Source organism: Aythya fuligula, chromosome Z, assembly GCF_009819795.1.
Source record: "Aythya fuligula isolate bAytFul2 chromosome Z, bAytFul2.pri, whole genome shotgun sequence".
Taxonomy (NCBI): domain Eukaryota; kingdom Metazoa; phylum Chordata; class Aves; order Anseriformes; family Anatidae; genus Aythya; species Aythya fuligula.
The window spans coordinates 10,300,669-10,313,996 of record NC_045593.1 but is presented as its reverse complement, the minus strand read 5'-3'; the positions used below and the strand labels follow the sequence as shown (position 1 = coordinate 10,313,996).

General features: G+C 56.3%; 1 protein-coding gene across 1 annotated transcript in view; it reads left to right on the top strand.

Moving 5' to 3' along the window:
• The first annotated feature begins 2,345 nt into the window (after window positions 1-2,345).
• FAM214B (family with sequence similarity 214 member B) overlaps window positions 2,346-13,328 on the top strand; it is a 28,843-nt gene continuing 17,860 nt past the window's right edge. Inside the window, exon 1 of the mRNA XM_032206727.1 lies at window positions 2,346-2,389. The gene's annotated coding sequence lies outside the window, so the exon portion shown is untranslated. The remainder of the gene's footprint in view (window positions 2,390-13,328) is intronic.

Below are 13,328 nucleotides of genomic sequence, written 5' to 3'. Positions count from 1 at the left end.
GTTTGGGTGAGGAAAATGGTGTTGTGGTGCTCTGAGAGGACTGCCAGCATAGCTGCGATCGAGATATCGGAGACTTCCCTGGCTGGAGGAATTAAGGATTCGGGTTTGAGGCAGGACAGGTGTGAAGGGCAACGCGGGCGAAATCCCAGAGGGAGCCATTTGTACGCTAGCAGATGGCTGGTGGAGGATGTCATTGTGGGTGAAAATGTGAGTCTGCAGCGAAAATCTCCTCCTGGAGGTTTTGCCCGGTCCCTTTCCACCTCACACCACAGCCGGGACCCCCCTCCCTTCATCGGGTCGCGTGGGTCCCTGCACCTGGGTGGCAGCTGCGTGTTTCTGCTCTGCTCTCCTGTTTGCAGCACCTGGCAGCTCTGCTTCCTGGGGCAGTCTTCTCTGAGCAGCTTTTCGTTTGTTTTTCCATTCCTCTTGTGCCCGCAGGTACGCGAGCCAGGTTGCTGTAACCTCCAGAGAACCTGGCCTCGCAAAGCTTGAGGTTTGATCTAAAAACAATATTATTTGATCGGGAAGCTGCCTTGCACATCCTTGTCCTCTCTTTGCTCCTCTCCTTCATGGTCTCCTTTTCTTGGCCTCGCCAGTGCTTAGCAGCCAGTTAATTTTCCCCTGTTTTTGTCACTGTCCCCAGCTGATTGTGAATCCTGTGATAACAGCAGCCGAGCTCGCGTGCTCTGCATCTCAGAGCCGGTGGTCTGCAGCCAGAGCCGCCTGCCTGGTGGCCTGGACCACCCCCAGCCGAGCAGTGCGGTGGCAGAACAGCACTTGGAAGGAAGCCTGCGGAGAAGTCCTGTGTGCTGCAAGAAGTACAGTCAGCGATTCAGCTGGAAGTGCTTTCAGTAACGAATCCATGTCCCGGGCCCGGGCTGATGCCAACACTCTGATTGTTGGTGGAAGTTAACAGAGACGCCAAGCCCTTTGTGCGGGAGCCGGAGTGATAATCCACATCTCCTGCCCTCAGCCCACGGGGGGTGATCGCTGCCTTCCTGGGAAGGGTTTTCAGCAGGCCCTGTCAGATGGATCGCCCTCGCTTCCTGCGCCACGGCAGCATGTGGGTGGCAGCTCTTCAGCCGTGTCCGAGGCAATTCTTGTCACTGGCACGCTCGTGCTCACAGCCTTCCAGCGTGGAACAGCAGGGCATCAGGGGAGGCTTTTAAATGTGTACACAAACATATATCTTTTATATATATTTATATGCATGCACACAAGTTGCTCTTACCAGGGCTTGTTCTTGTAAGCTCTCTGAAACCGTAGCCCTGGTGACTTGGTGACCAGCAGCACAGCATCCTGGTGGCATCTCTCCTGCCGGCTGCGTGGGTGCAGGTAACAGCAAGCAGCAGCTTTCTGGGTGCCTTCACGGTCATTTTGTGGACCAGCGCAGCAGGAAGCTGGTGTGTGGGTGCCTCTCTGTGTCACGGTGCATGGGCTGAGCCTGTGCCGCTGCAGAGCAGAGCGTGGCTGTGGGGGAGCAGGGACTGCCCCCAGACAGCTTTTGCTGATCATCCGAGTGGCCAGGGGAGTGTGAGGCCTGGTTTTGGGGAGGCTGGTGTTGTCCTGGTTTTCAGGGACGTCGCGTCTGCACAGCGCTATCTCCGGTAGCCTGTAATCTCAGCACTGGGAGCCCAGGGAGGAGTCTTAAACAACGGCTTTGTGACAGTTCTGGCTGGCCTCGTGGAGTTTTCCATAAAGCAGTTGTCGCTTCCCCCTTTTGCTGTAGCCTGGGAAACGCTGCAGCGTCGGGTTTGGCTGGGTGTCTTTGGGCTGCTGAGAGCGCCGGGTCCCCCCGCAGCACTGTCTGGCCCTTCCTGCCTTGGCTGTGCCCTGAGGCTTGGTGGGCAGCCAGGGGACAGCAGATCAGAGGCTGAGCTTGTCCCTAAACCCTATCCCGGTGTGCCCACGGACGTACAGGCAGCACCCGTGTGGCGGGGCAAAGCCAAGGCTTCCCCCTGAATTTGGGGAAGGGGAAGAGTGGCAGCGACCTCAGCAGCTGTCTCGTGGATCCGGCTCTGTCTCAAACAGCACATCTACTCGGAGTCACTCGGGGTGTTAACAGGAGAAGGTTGTAGCTGGAGGGGTGGCTTTAGCATGGGTAGGAGATCCTGTGGGGTCTTCACGATGCTGGGGGTGCTCAGGGTCCCTCGGAGCTGTGCACAGACCGTAAAACTGCTTGGCTTGGGATGCGAGCCATCGCTGACCGACCAGCACTGGGGAGGTTATCCTGTGTGGACAGGTTATTCCTCAGCTGAATTTAACATGGATCTTTAATGTGTACCACTTGTCTTTCCAGGTGACCCAACGCAGCCAGAACCAGCAGCCCCAAGACCACGCTGCGGGTGCTGAGAGCTGCCTCCCCTGTCTGCGTCAGCCCCGTGCCCAGGTTAGCACTCGTTCAATCACTTCCAGTTTCTCTTCCTTCTCCAGGAGGGTTTGAGGAAGGCCGGGAACGCCGTGCTTTCCTCCTGCCTCCCCTCAATCCCTGGGGACAGCTCAGTACAGCGGGTGTCACGGAGCTGCTCACACCCTGGGCTGGCAGGGTGGCCGAGGGAGCCTGGGTGGGTGTCACCTGCGCTGCTGAGACTGCTGAGCACTGCACGCAGCCACCAGTCGGGAGCTAAAGGGCAGTGTATTTTAAACCCTCGGGACCTTGCTATCTGTGGTGCTCGCTGAGCTTGTCCTTCTGTCCACCAGCAGTATGGAGTGGGAGGATTTCCCAGCTGCTGCTCTGCTGCTTGCTGTCCTTCAGCTGAAAAAAAAAAAAGAGAGCTAAGGCTTCACCCAGAGCTCAGTAGAGGCACAATCCTGCTTTCTGTCAGAACCAGTTGAGCTCTGCCTGCATTTTCCCAAGACTTTGTACTTCTAGGAGGGAGCCTGGCTCTTGGCCATGGCGTATCAGTGATTCAGGAGGACTGCCAGTCTTTGTATCGCCAGAAATGTGACGGTCTTTGGGAAGGGAGCCTTCACCTGCGTTTTGGTTTTGGAGAACCGCAGCGAGGCTCTCTCTTGGTCCAGAGTTCAGGTGCAGTTTGGCCAGGAGAGGTTTCATGGGGCAGCCGCTGCTCAGTGCACGTGACTGCCCAGGCTGCACGGCTCTTCCTCTCGGCGTCTGCCAAGGAAGGTTGGGGCCAGGCCAGAGACAAGTGGAGGCTGGGCCTCGGGCCATCTTTTCCTTCCCATTTCCTTCAGCCTGATGCCGAGGTGGAAGCCGCAGGCAGTGAGGCAGGGGTAGATTCACCTGGGAGGTTAAAAGGAGGGAAGGAAGGAGTCCTTCATTGCAGCTCCCTGTTACATGGGCTGGAAGCAACAAAGCAGCCCTTTTATCCAGCTGAGGTGTGGTGGACACTAATGCCTGCTCCTTGCTGAGATCCTACATCTTAATGATGGAAAAGAGAGGTATTGTGTGGCTTCGACCAGAGAAGAGGTGCATTTACGTGCTCTTAGCACGTTTGGGCTGCCATTGCCCCTTGGTCATACCGGTAGGTCCTCTTCCCACTGGAAACCTCAAGGAAATGCTGCTCCCCCTTCAGGGATGGGGCCCTGGGTTCCTCATGAGTGTTGGCACTGGAGTTATGCAGGGAATCCCCTCTTTGCCCTACCATCTCTGCTGCAAGGAGGGCGGGCATTCAAAGATCCTCTTCTTGGGAGTGCTGGGACAGCTGGATCCTTGTTCAGTTCTCGTTGCTCCCAAGAATGGAGCAGAGTATCATCTGCTGGGGCTAATTTTAGGCCTCCAAATATTGCTGATGTCCCTCTGAGCTCCTATTTGTGTGCAGTCCTGCCATGCAAGAGTCCTGTGTACGAGGGTGTAAAGGTTTTGCAGGGGCACAGTGTGCTGGGGATTAGGAAGAACTTTGAATTCCTCACTTACCTAAAGTGTCTGAGCCAAATCCTTTCCATATCAGATTTAGGTGTGACCCTCCTTTTTTTTTCGGCCTCATGCCAGGCACCCTTTGGACCTTGCTTTGTGGGTGCCCACGCATTGCGTGCCTGCAAACCATCAGCTTTCCAGCCTTTGCCTGCCAAAAACTTAGCATCCCTCTTGTTCACAGCAGTCAGTTCCTGTCACCTTGGATGGATGCACCCAGCACCAAGCGCAGTTTTCCGTGAAGGTTTTGGGTGTGGAAATGCTCAAAGGCCCGTGCGAGCAGGGCTCTGACCTTCTCTGGGTGGCTGCACAGCATCTGCTGCTGACATCCTCCCACCTAGCATGGCACAGGGTGAGGCCTCCAGGCCTCTCCCTTATCTGCACACACAAGGCTTCTCAGCCCCTCTGAACTTTCTGGTTTCCACCTGCTCAGGCGATTGCTGTCACGTCTTTCAGCCAAGCTGAGGTTAGCACCGAGCTCTGCCGAGTTCAGTGTCGAGGCGAGACGTGGCTCTGTCGTTCTGGCCCATCTTTATTTTTAGCCTGTGTAAGACTCGTTTGATGGTATCAGAAGGAAGTTGCACGTTCTCCTGAGCTCCATGACTCATCCTGGATGAGGACCGAGGCTTTGCTAGCTTCTGCTATAACCCTCAAGTGATGTAAGCCGTTGTGGTGGGCCCTGCGCGAGCTGGGGAAGGGCAGGGGAGGGAGGAGCAGCAGCAGAGAAGGAAGCAGAGCTTTTAAAAGTGTTTTATCCATCTCGTTAAGTCACTGAATGAATTAATCTGAAGATACTGGTGGGTATCACACCTGAATGTGGCTCGGCAGGGTCCTTTGTCTTTCCTTGCATCTCGTGCCTGTGTCGGAGAGGAGAAAGGGAGAGGAGCTGTGCTTGCAGGCTGGGCTGAGTAACTGTTTAACAGCACATAGCAACAGTAGACAACAATTTTTAGGACAGGAAGCGAATCAGGATCTTGTCTCCTGTTCAAGCCACAGCGAGGTTAAGTGCGGCAGAACAGAACTGCCTAAAGTGGAAATGGGCTGGGACCGGAGAGCGGAGACTTGCCGCCCTACAGACCTCCGCTGGGCTGCGGCGAGAGGAGCCTGGGACCTCTCTTTCCATCAAACCTGGTGCTGCCGCAAGGTAGAAGGAGCTGCAGGGGCCTTTCTGACGTGCAGCAAGCCTCACGTTGTGCCGCTGGTGGCAGCGGGAGGTGGGCAGGGGCTGCGTGTCACCGCGGGGACGCTGTCACCCAGCTGGGGCGATGCGCCTGGGTCCGGCACGGGCACTGTGCCCACCCGGCAGGCTGGGATGGGGGCTTATGGGGTCCCTCTGCCCCCTTCTTTTTTCCTTGGGGGATTTTTGGGAGCACGTCGAGGGGGGTTGATGTGTGGGATGGCGGGGAGGGGACAGCAAGGCTTGGGGGAGCAGAGACAAAGGAGGGAGGCAGCGGGGCGTGCTGGGGGGATTGCCATGGCAACTCGAGCTTTAGGCAGCCTGCGCCGCGGCGCCCGAGCAGCCTCTGGGCTGGCCGTGCATCCTGATGCAGCCCTGGACCCCTCCTTTTGTGGGCTCAGTGTCCCCCCAGCACCCACAGCCGTCCTCCCTGGGGAGCAGCCGTGGTGCTTTGTCCGGCTCGGGCAGCTCCTGTTTGCTCGGGTTGAAGCCTTGAGTTGCAGAGCAGGCCCAGCTGGAAGGAAACCGGTCTCCTAAGCCCTCTCACTGAATCATGGAGGGCAGCGTGGCGTCCTGCTGCCCTTGCTCATCCTCAGTTAATCGATGTAAGTGGGTCCTGCTGTGCCTGCATCTTGCAGAGGTGCCGGCCCCGTGCCGTGCCGCGCTGTCCATCTCGCGCAGCCGGTTTGCCTTGCCCCGGGGTAGCTGTACGCTGGTGGGGAGCGAGCAGACACTGATGAGCCCTGTGATACGGTCTGAGACCATCCTCTGGGCGGGTAAGGGAGGCGTTGAGCAATTCTGAAGCTGCTTTCGGGCAGACCCCTTGCCAGAGGATGGCAGAGGGCCAGCTCCTGGTACTGAAGGAGGCAGGGAACACCATCGCCACTCGCTGCATGGAGAGAAGGGGTCAGGAAGCCAGGCTCCAGCCTGGCCATAATGCGAGTGTGACTGAGACCTGACCTGTCCTCTGTCAAGTGCCTAAAGCCTTGGGTGTGAGCCAGGGGAACGGGACTGGCTGGTCGCAAGCACAGCTTGCCCATCTCGACACCGATCACTGTGTGAGCTGTAAACCTCTCTCGTTACACCTTCCAAAGGTCCGTGCTCACAGTTTACAGTACTCTGCCCAAAGCCCAACGTGAGGGAGGAAGGAGCCTGCCCTGCCTTCAGAGGATGCTCTCAACTGATGCTGGTCAGACAGGTGGGGTTGTTACGGGATGGTGCGTGCTGCTGTGGTGCCTGCGGTCAGGAGTCATCTGGGACCAGGATGTTCAGGCAGAGCTGGAGGGAAAAGGATGCCCAAACAGCCCTACATTCTCTGTGCTGGCAGCTGGAGCTTCCTTCCCATGGCGGGGAGCTGAGGTGCCAGTACCTGACGTTGAGGCCAATTTCAGATCATCAGCTCGAGCGCTGCTCTTAACACAGGCGACCTTCAGCACGTGGCGTGAGAGTTGGCCTTGCAATATGTTACAGGCGTGGACGGTGGCAGAGTGATCACAATCCATTGAGCCAAGCAGTAGTTCCCTCTGACCTCATTTGCACAGCCCGTTTCTTCTGATCTTTCCTCCAGACTGAGGCCCCAGGAAGTGCAATGAAATAGCATGGAGCGGTGGCAGGGCTGAGTGGATAAAGCTGTGCGGTGTGCGCGTGTGTGTGTTGGGGCGTGGATTGCCAGTTTCTAGGGCAGAGAGTGTTTTTTTTTCCATTTATACAGCACCTTGCATGCCGAGATCCTTGTCTAAGACTCGAGCTCCTGGGCACTGTGACCTGATGAGTTAGAACCGTGTCATCTTTGAAGTGCTGCTCCCCGTGTTGCTGCCTCGCCTCCTCACCCTGCGCATTTTTAAGCACAGCACGAAGGACCAGAAAAGCCCCAAGGCAGCAGGGTCACATCGGCTCCCGATTTGGGGAGGAGTTAGGCGCTCAGTGCTGGAATAAGCATTTAGGGAGAGGCAGCCAAGAGAGATTTCCTCCTGGCTGAGCTGCAGCGTCGAGGTTCGGAAAGTGCTGTGTGGGTTACGTGCTGCGCTCTGCTGCCATCGCCTCGGCGGCTCTGGGACACGCACGCCTGCGTGGAGCCAGATGGGGACACTTTGCTGAGGAGCATCACTCTGATAAAATGGAGCTTTTGGACATCAGGAGCAACATTAATGGTGCTGCTGCTGAAAAACCGCCGGGGATTTCAGCAGGGACGTGAGGAATCATTGGGTCCAGAAGGAAACTTTGCCGCGGTGGGCACTGCTACCTGCATTCCCTACATTGTGAGAAGATAGGCAAGCCCAGCCGTGCTGTGCAGATTGCCCTGTCTGGAACATGCATAAAGGATATTCTGCAAGAGCCAACTTTTTGCTCAGATGGGACCTGGGGGAGGCATATCTGGACTCACTGTGCTGGGGTTTTCTTGCTGCCAGCCAGCAATGCTGTGGCTGTGCAGTGAGGGCGTAGCAAAAACAGTTATCAGGCACTTGTGTCCTTTCCGTACCGTGCTTCCCTTGCTGATGGGATTAGTCTGGGCCAGAGGTGTACAAAGGGTAATTCCTGAGGTCCTCTCTGCCGCAGCTGCCAGCAAAGGAAAGCACTTGTGGCATCAAGTGGCAGGTCTGAGCTTTCAATTCATCTTCCAGGAGCCTGCAAGAGCCAAAAATATTATCAGGCTTTGAGGAACTGGAACATTCTCAGACTTTTTGTCTCGAGCTGGTCGGCCTGCCTCTCCCCGCGGCTGCCAGCCTGGGTTTCTAAAGGAATTTGCAGCAATTTGTCCTGGCCAGGTGATAAAACTTGGTGGAGAGAGCCAGAAGTCGTGGCACCGAGCTGCCAGCCTGCAAGTGCTCCTCTGGCTGCTGTGCCTGCTTCCTGCAGCCGAAGGGCTGCTTCGTGGCTTGGATGTGTGGAGGAAGCAGGCTTCAGATTGGAAATAGCCTCTCCCTTTCTGCTCTGCAGCTCTCTTCCTGGCAGCTCAGTAAGGGTGATTTATTACCGATAACAGCCCTCTCATTCTGTTTCCCTACACTATCTTACTGGTAGCGTAACCCAACAAAACGCAGCGATGCTTCCTGTAGGAAGCTGCTATCAGAGGCCTGTCATGTAGCAGAGGCTGGAAGCAAGGAGGAGCAATTTACCAGGAAATGCCTGTGTTTGTTTCTCGGGGAGGAAAAGGCATCTCACCCCTGAAAGCTTCCTCACAGCCTAACCCCAAATGTCGCTGGTGGAGCTGCACCAGCGTGAGCAGCGCTGAGAATGCTGCCCTGGGAAAGGTGTGAGCAAGGTGGTGGTACGGGGAGAAAAGTCACATGCTGTCTGTAAGCGAACCTCCAGGAGGAGTACCAAGAAGAAAAGGTATTGCTTTTATAAACCCTTGTAAGGAAAGAGCAGGGAATTTCCTTCGGAGTGAGCTTGTCTGAAACTTGATATGTCTCAGATGTGTGTTAAGAGAGAAATGAAAAGATTGTGCTATAAAGCGATAGGGGATAATGAATTTAATCTAATATGGTGTGCCCTGGGAAGCAGAGCTGGGGCAAGGAAGGATATTGGCAGCAACATTATGCTTTGTGTGGCAACAAAAGCAAATACCACCTGAACGCACATCCCTGGGAGGGTGAAGGGGTTCACTCTGTAGGGTCTCCAGGAGGGTGGAGCAGGACCAGGGGACAGGAACCTGGGGGAAGATGCTGGGAGATCTGTAGATGTGAAGAGGCTGATAGCTGTGCATCTTGCTGCAGCGTGAGCTTTATTTTCCCATTTGGCAGCTCTGGTGAACTGAACGGCAACACTGGGCTCTTAACCTCATTGTGGTCGTGATAAATGCAGCAGAGAAAGAGTAACTTGAATAGCATTAGTGAAATGTCTGAACTGGAGCCTAAATGATCGAATCTATCATTAGCCTCTGGGTTTACCGAGGAGATGGATGGTGATCCAGCCCCCTACCAGCCTTTTGGGGGCCAGGGCACTCTTCTGCTTTATAACGTGATCTCTGGGTATCTAAATTTTTGGTTCCCATGTGGTATTAACCTTTTCTTGGCTGAGTTACGTGCACATGCTGTATGCTGGGGCTCTCAAAGGACAGAGGACAATGCTGAGCGACTTTTTTCTTGAGGTTTGTTTGGCAGAAAGCTGCTGTTTTCCCCCCATTTACTGATGGGCACCACTGCAATTTCTTGCCCCTCCTGCAGGAGCAGCAGGGGCACTTCGGGCTGGCCTGAGTGGTGCAGACACCAGGAGCTTTCCATGCCATGAAGATGCCTGCTGTGCTGATGCCCTCCTGCTCAGCACCCGGTGCCTCTCACTCCGTCTCGCTGCACGCCGTGCCTCAGTTTCCCTGTGAGGCAGGGAGGGACAGAACCAGCCTGGTGAGGGGCAGAGGGGAAGTTGCAGCAGCCGGTAGGAAATGGCCTTTTGGGGTGCTGCAAGGTGGCCCAGCCCCATCCTGTCTGTAGAGGAGGGTGTTTTGGGGTGCTGCAAAGCAGCCCTGCTCCGACCCAGCCGCAGAAGGGATGCTCCGTGGCATCCCTTGCTGTCCGTGCTTTGCAGCATGGGGCGGGAGCAGAGGGGTCCTTGCAGGAGTGATGAGAGGAGCACACGGTCCTGCTGCTTCCTTCCTCACCCCCGTTCCTGTTTTGCTGCCCCAAATCCACCTGCTTGTGGCATGGATTGTAATAAACCTGCTAAACTGGGGACAGGCACTGTACAGAGCCGCAAACCCTTCCCACCCTCGTGTTGCTGCAGCAGCGTGGGGCAGAGTCCCCACAGGAACTGCTTGGCAGTGTGTGTATGATACTGAGGACGAGGATGGTCGGAGGGGTCTTGTTCTGCATCCTCCCAGCCACCAGCAGATTGTCAGCACAGCTCTTCCCCAGGCCCCGTGGCTGCTGCAACCTGCCATGCCTCTGTGAAACACTTTGTATGTGAGGCAGTGCCCCAAGGGTTAAGCCACGGTCGTGGGGCAGGGTTTGTAGCAGGAACAAAGAGGGCTTTTAAAGTTGGGATAGGAATAGAGGGAAGGGATTGAGCCTTTCCCAGTGTGTTGAATTACAAAGGTCATGGAGACCCCTTTGCTGGGAGCCAGCAGCAGTTGAGGTCCCTGTTGGAAGTGGGGCAGAGAGAGAGGAGATTGTGGAAAACGGTGAGAGCGAGTTCTTGGGGAGCTTTAAGACCAGAGTGAAAACTCAATTGTATCCCGAGACAAATGAGCCCTGAACACAAGGCTGGGAGCCGGGGGGCCAGGATTGTCTGCTCAGTTCAAACCTTCAGTCCTGACGTTTTGGGGTGGCTTGATTTTTTTTTTTTTTTTTTTTTTTTCCTATATCTCACTCCTTGATGTGAAAGTGTTTAAGCTGTGCTATTCCCACCCCTGGTTTTGAGGCTGTTAGTGAACGTGTCAAGCATCCTTTCTGCGGTGGGGAATTGTTTTGCTGGCCGGGGAGGCTGAGAGGGAAGGACCCAGCGGCACATCGGGGTGTCTGGGTACCCCCATCAGGGTGAGAACAGGCAGCTGAACTGATCAGGGCAAAAACAGCAGCAGCTGCTGTCTGGAGGAGTGTGGTTAAATGCAGGGGGACAGTGCTGCTGGGAAGGATCCTGGTGTAAAGTTAATTGGAACAAAGGAGGAAGAAGGAGCCCTTGTCTGCTGGAAGGAGACCGGCTTTTGATCCATGGGGAAGTGGTGAGGCTGTCTGGGCTGAACAGACCACACTAAGGCACTCAGGTATCTCGTAAGTGCTATCCAAAAGCGTGGGGCAAGGGGGCACTTGCAGCTGCCCCATGTGTGGCTGCTGGATTTATGGCATCACCCGTGCAGCCAGTGCTGGGGCTGCTCCCTCCTGCTCTGCGCCGGTGAGTGCTGCAGGGTGAGCAGAGGGTCAAAAGCGATGCCTTTGAGAGAGGTCCTCTCCAAAATGCAGAAGAGGGCCTGCAGGCACATTTTACTTTGTCAGGAGGCTTTTAAATGCCCGCCCAGGCTAAAAGTGGAATTCTGCACGTGTAGTTCAGCAGGAAAGCCGAAGTCTGGCTGCTTTCCTATCCAGGCCTCTCTGCTTAGCATCGTCTGTGCTGAGTGCCCCATGGGGCACAGCAGCAGAGGGACCAACAGAAGAAGCAAGGGAAGGGATGGATGGCAGAAACCTCCACTTCCCTTCCCACAGCAAGGTGGGAAGCGAACACAGCTTGTTTCCATCCTGAGCCTCGGCTGGTGCGAGCCAGCCCACCCAGGATGTGTACGGAGGGCTGCAGGATGTGCTGAGTCAACAAGAGCATCCCCTTGCACAGGGAGGTTTGATCGGGGCTGCCAAGACAATAGGGGTTTGCAGCTTGCAGGAAGGGTGAGCGCCAGCTGCAAGCCACACGGTGGGCTTTCCAATTTTAGCAAGCTCGGATTTGTGTTACTGACCAGAAAAGGAAGCTTTGTCCTTAAAACTTGCAGGCTGGGTTAGCAGGCGCTTGGCCACTCCACTCCATCCCTCGCCACGGGTATGCTCCCTAATCTAAGCTTTTATTTAAAGAAATTCCACATCTGGTCCTTACATCGGATCGGATGACCTTGGATGTGATTTTTGGAACAAAGGGCTGATGCTTCACTGGGCTCTGTCTAGGAGATGGAAAGTGGTCCCAGGGAATGCTCCATGAGCGCTGGGTGCCAGCTCCAGCTATTTCATCTCCCTGAGTCCTGGCAGGAGGAGATGCTGGGAGGGGAACAGGCTCTGTTACAGCCTCTGTCCTCATGCTGGCATCTCCGACTGGGTCGCTGCAGCCACCAGCTAAGTTAGCAGCCCTGTGGCTGCTCCGCTTTTTTCAAGCGCCATGAAGGGAGATGTGGGGAGCACAGAGCCACTGTGGGAAAGGGAACCCAGCAATGAAAGGCTTGGTTTGGGGCTCCTGGAGAGACGGTAAATGTCCTCTGTTGACCTTGGTAGATGGCTCCTTGTCAGTCTAGCAATCTGTGTGCCTGCCCTTGTTAACAGGAACCGTTTCAGGAACTGTTTTGTCAACTTCACGTACTTCTCGCTGCTTAGCATCTGCATTCAGAAAGCCTGAACTTCTCCCTCTGTCGTTGCCCAAAATCCTCAGTTCTCACGCTGCCCTTTTGGCGTCACCTGAGCAGCAGAACCATGCCACTGACTTAGAGGTGGGTGAATAAATCCCTCTGCTGGCAGTTCAGGAAGCCCTTCTTTTCAGAGCCTGCTTTCAGCATGTGCATTTAAATTGCTGGGCCTGTCCTGCTGGTGGCTGCTGGTTTGTTCAGGCGCTTACCCGCTGCTGTGACCTTGGTGGCACCGTGACCGTGGTGTCGGCTGTGCCTTTGGCCACGCTGATAGCACGCGGTGAGCACTGTGCATCTCCCACCCTGCTGCCCCTGGGGAGCAAAGCATCCTGATGGGAGCCTGCAGGAGAAGCAGGGTGGCCTGTCTTGGTTCTCTTTGCCCTGGGAAGGCAGATTTTCTCGGTGGGAGATGGATCCTCCAGCCACGAGGCCGCAGCAGGGAGAGGCGCAGCTCCGCAGCCCAGGCGTGTGCACGGATCCGTGTCTTCCCTGTGTGCCTGCTCTCCCTCGTGCACTCCTTGATGGATGTGCTCTGCTCTGCAGAGCTGCTCCCCAGCAGGAGCAGTGATGGGCGATCAGCCTTTTGTCACATCTGGCTGCTTCGGTCCCTTCCAGAGCCTGGGGTCAGCCGAGGAAGCTCTCCACCCCGCTGAGCCAAACTGGGAAGAGGCGCAGCACAGGATCACACATGTCAGCCTATACCCAAGGCAGGTCCACTGGGTGTCCCTCCCGCAGCCAGAGGTGGGGTCAGGCTGCCAGAGGGTTGATAAAACCACCGTGTTTGCCTGGAAGGCAGCCTCGGAGCCCGGAGGAAACCCGCCCCCGGCCTCGCTCCTTATCTCGGCCGTGCTTGCGCATGGCAGCGCTCCCACTCCTGGCTGGCCCCGCCGCCCCGACGTGGCCTCGAGCCAGCGCTGCGGGAGAAGGGGGGTTTGGCACCACTTCCCCTGCCCTGTTTGCTGCCTCACGGAGCTTGTGGCATTGCCCTGACGCCCGCGGCCGGCCCTGGTGAAATGGGTGAGTCAGGCAGGAGGAGGGGGTGAGTCAGAGGGGGGTGAGTCAGCGGGAAGCAGAAGGCAGGTGCCATCCCGGGGCTGTCGGGAGCCCAAAGGTCTGGCAGCCCGTGCCAGGTACCCCCAGGAGCTGGGGGAGCCTCAGGGCTCTGGAAGCAGAGCAGTGGAGACGGGGAAGGATCCGGCTCAGCCGTGTGCTGCACCAGGTCCCTGCTGGTGTCTCACCGCTGGTAC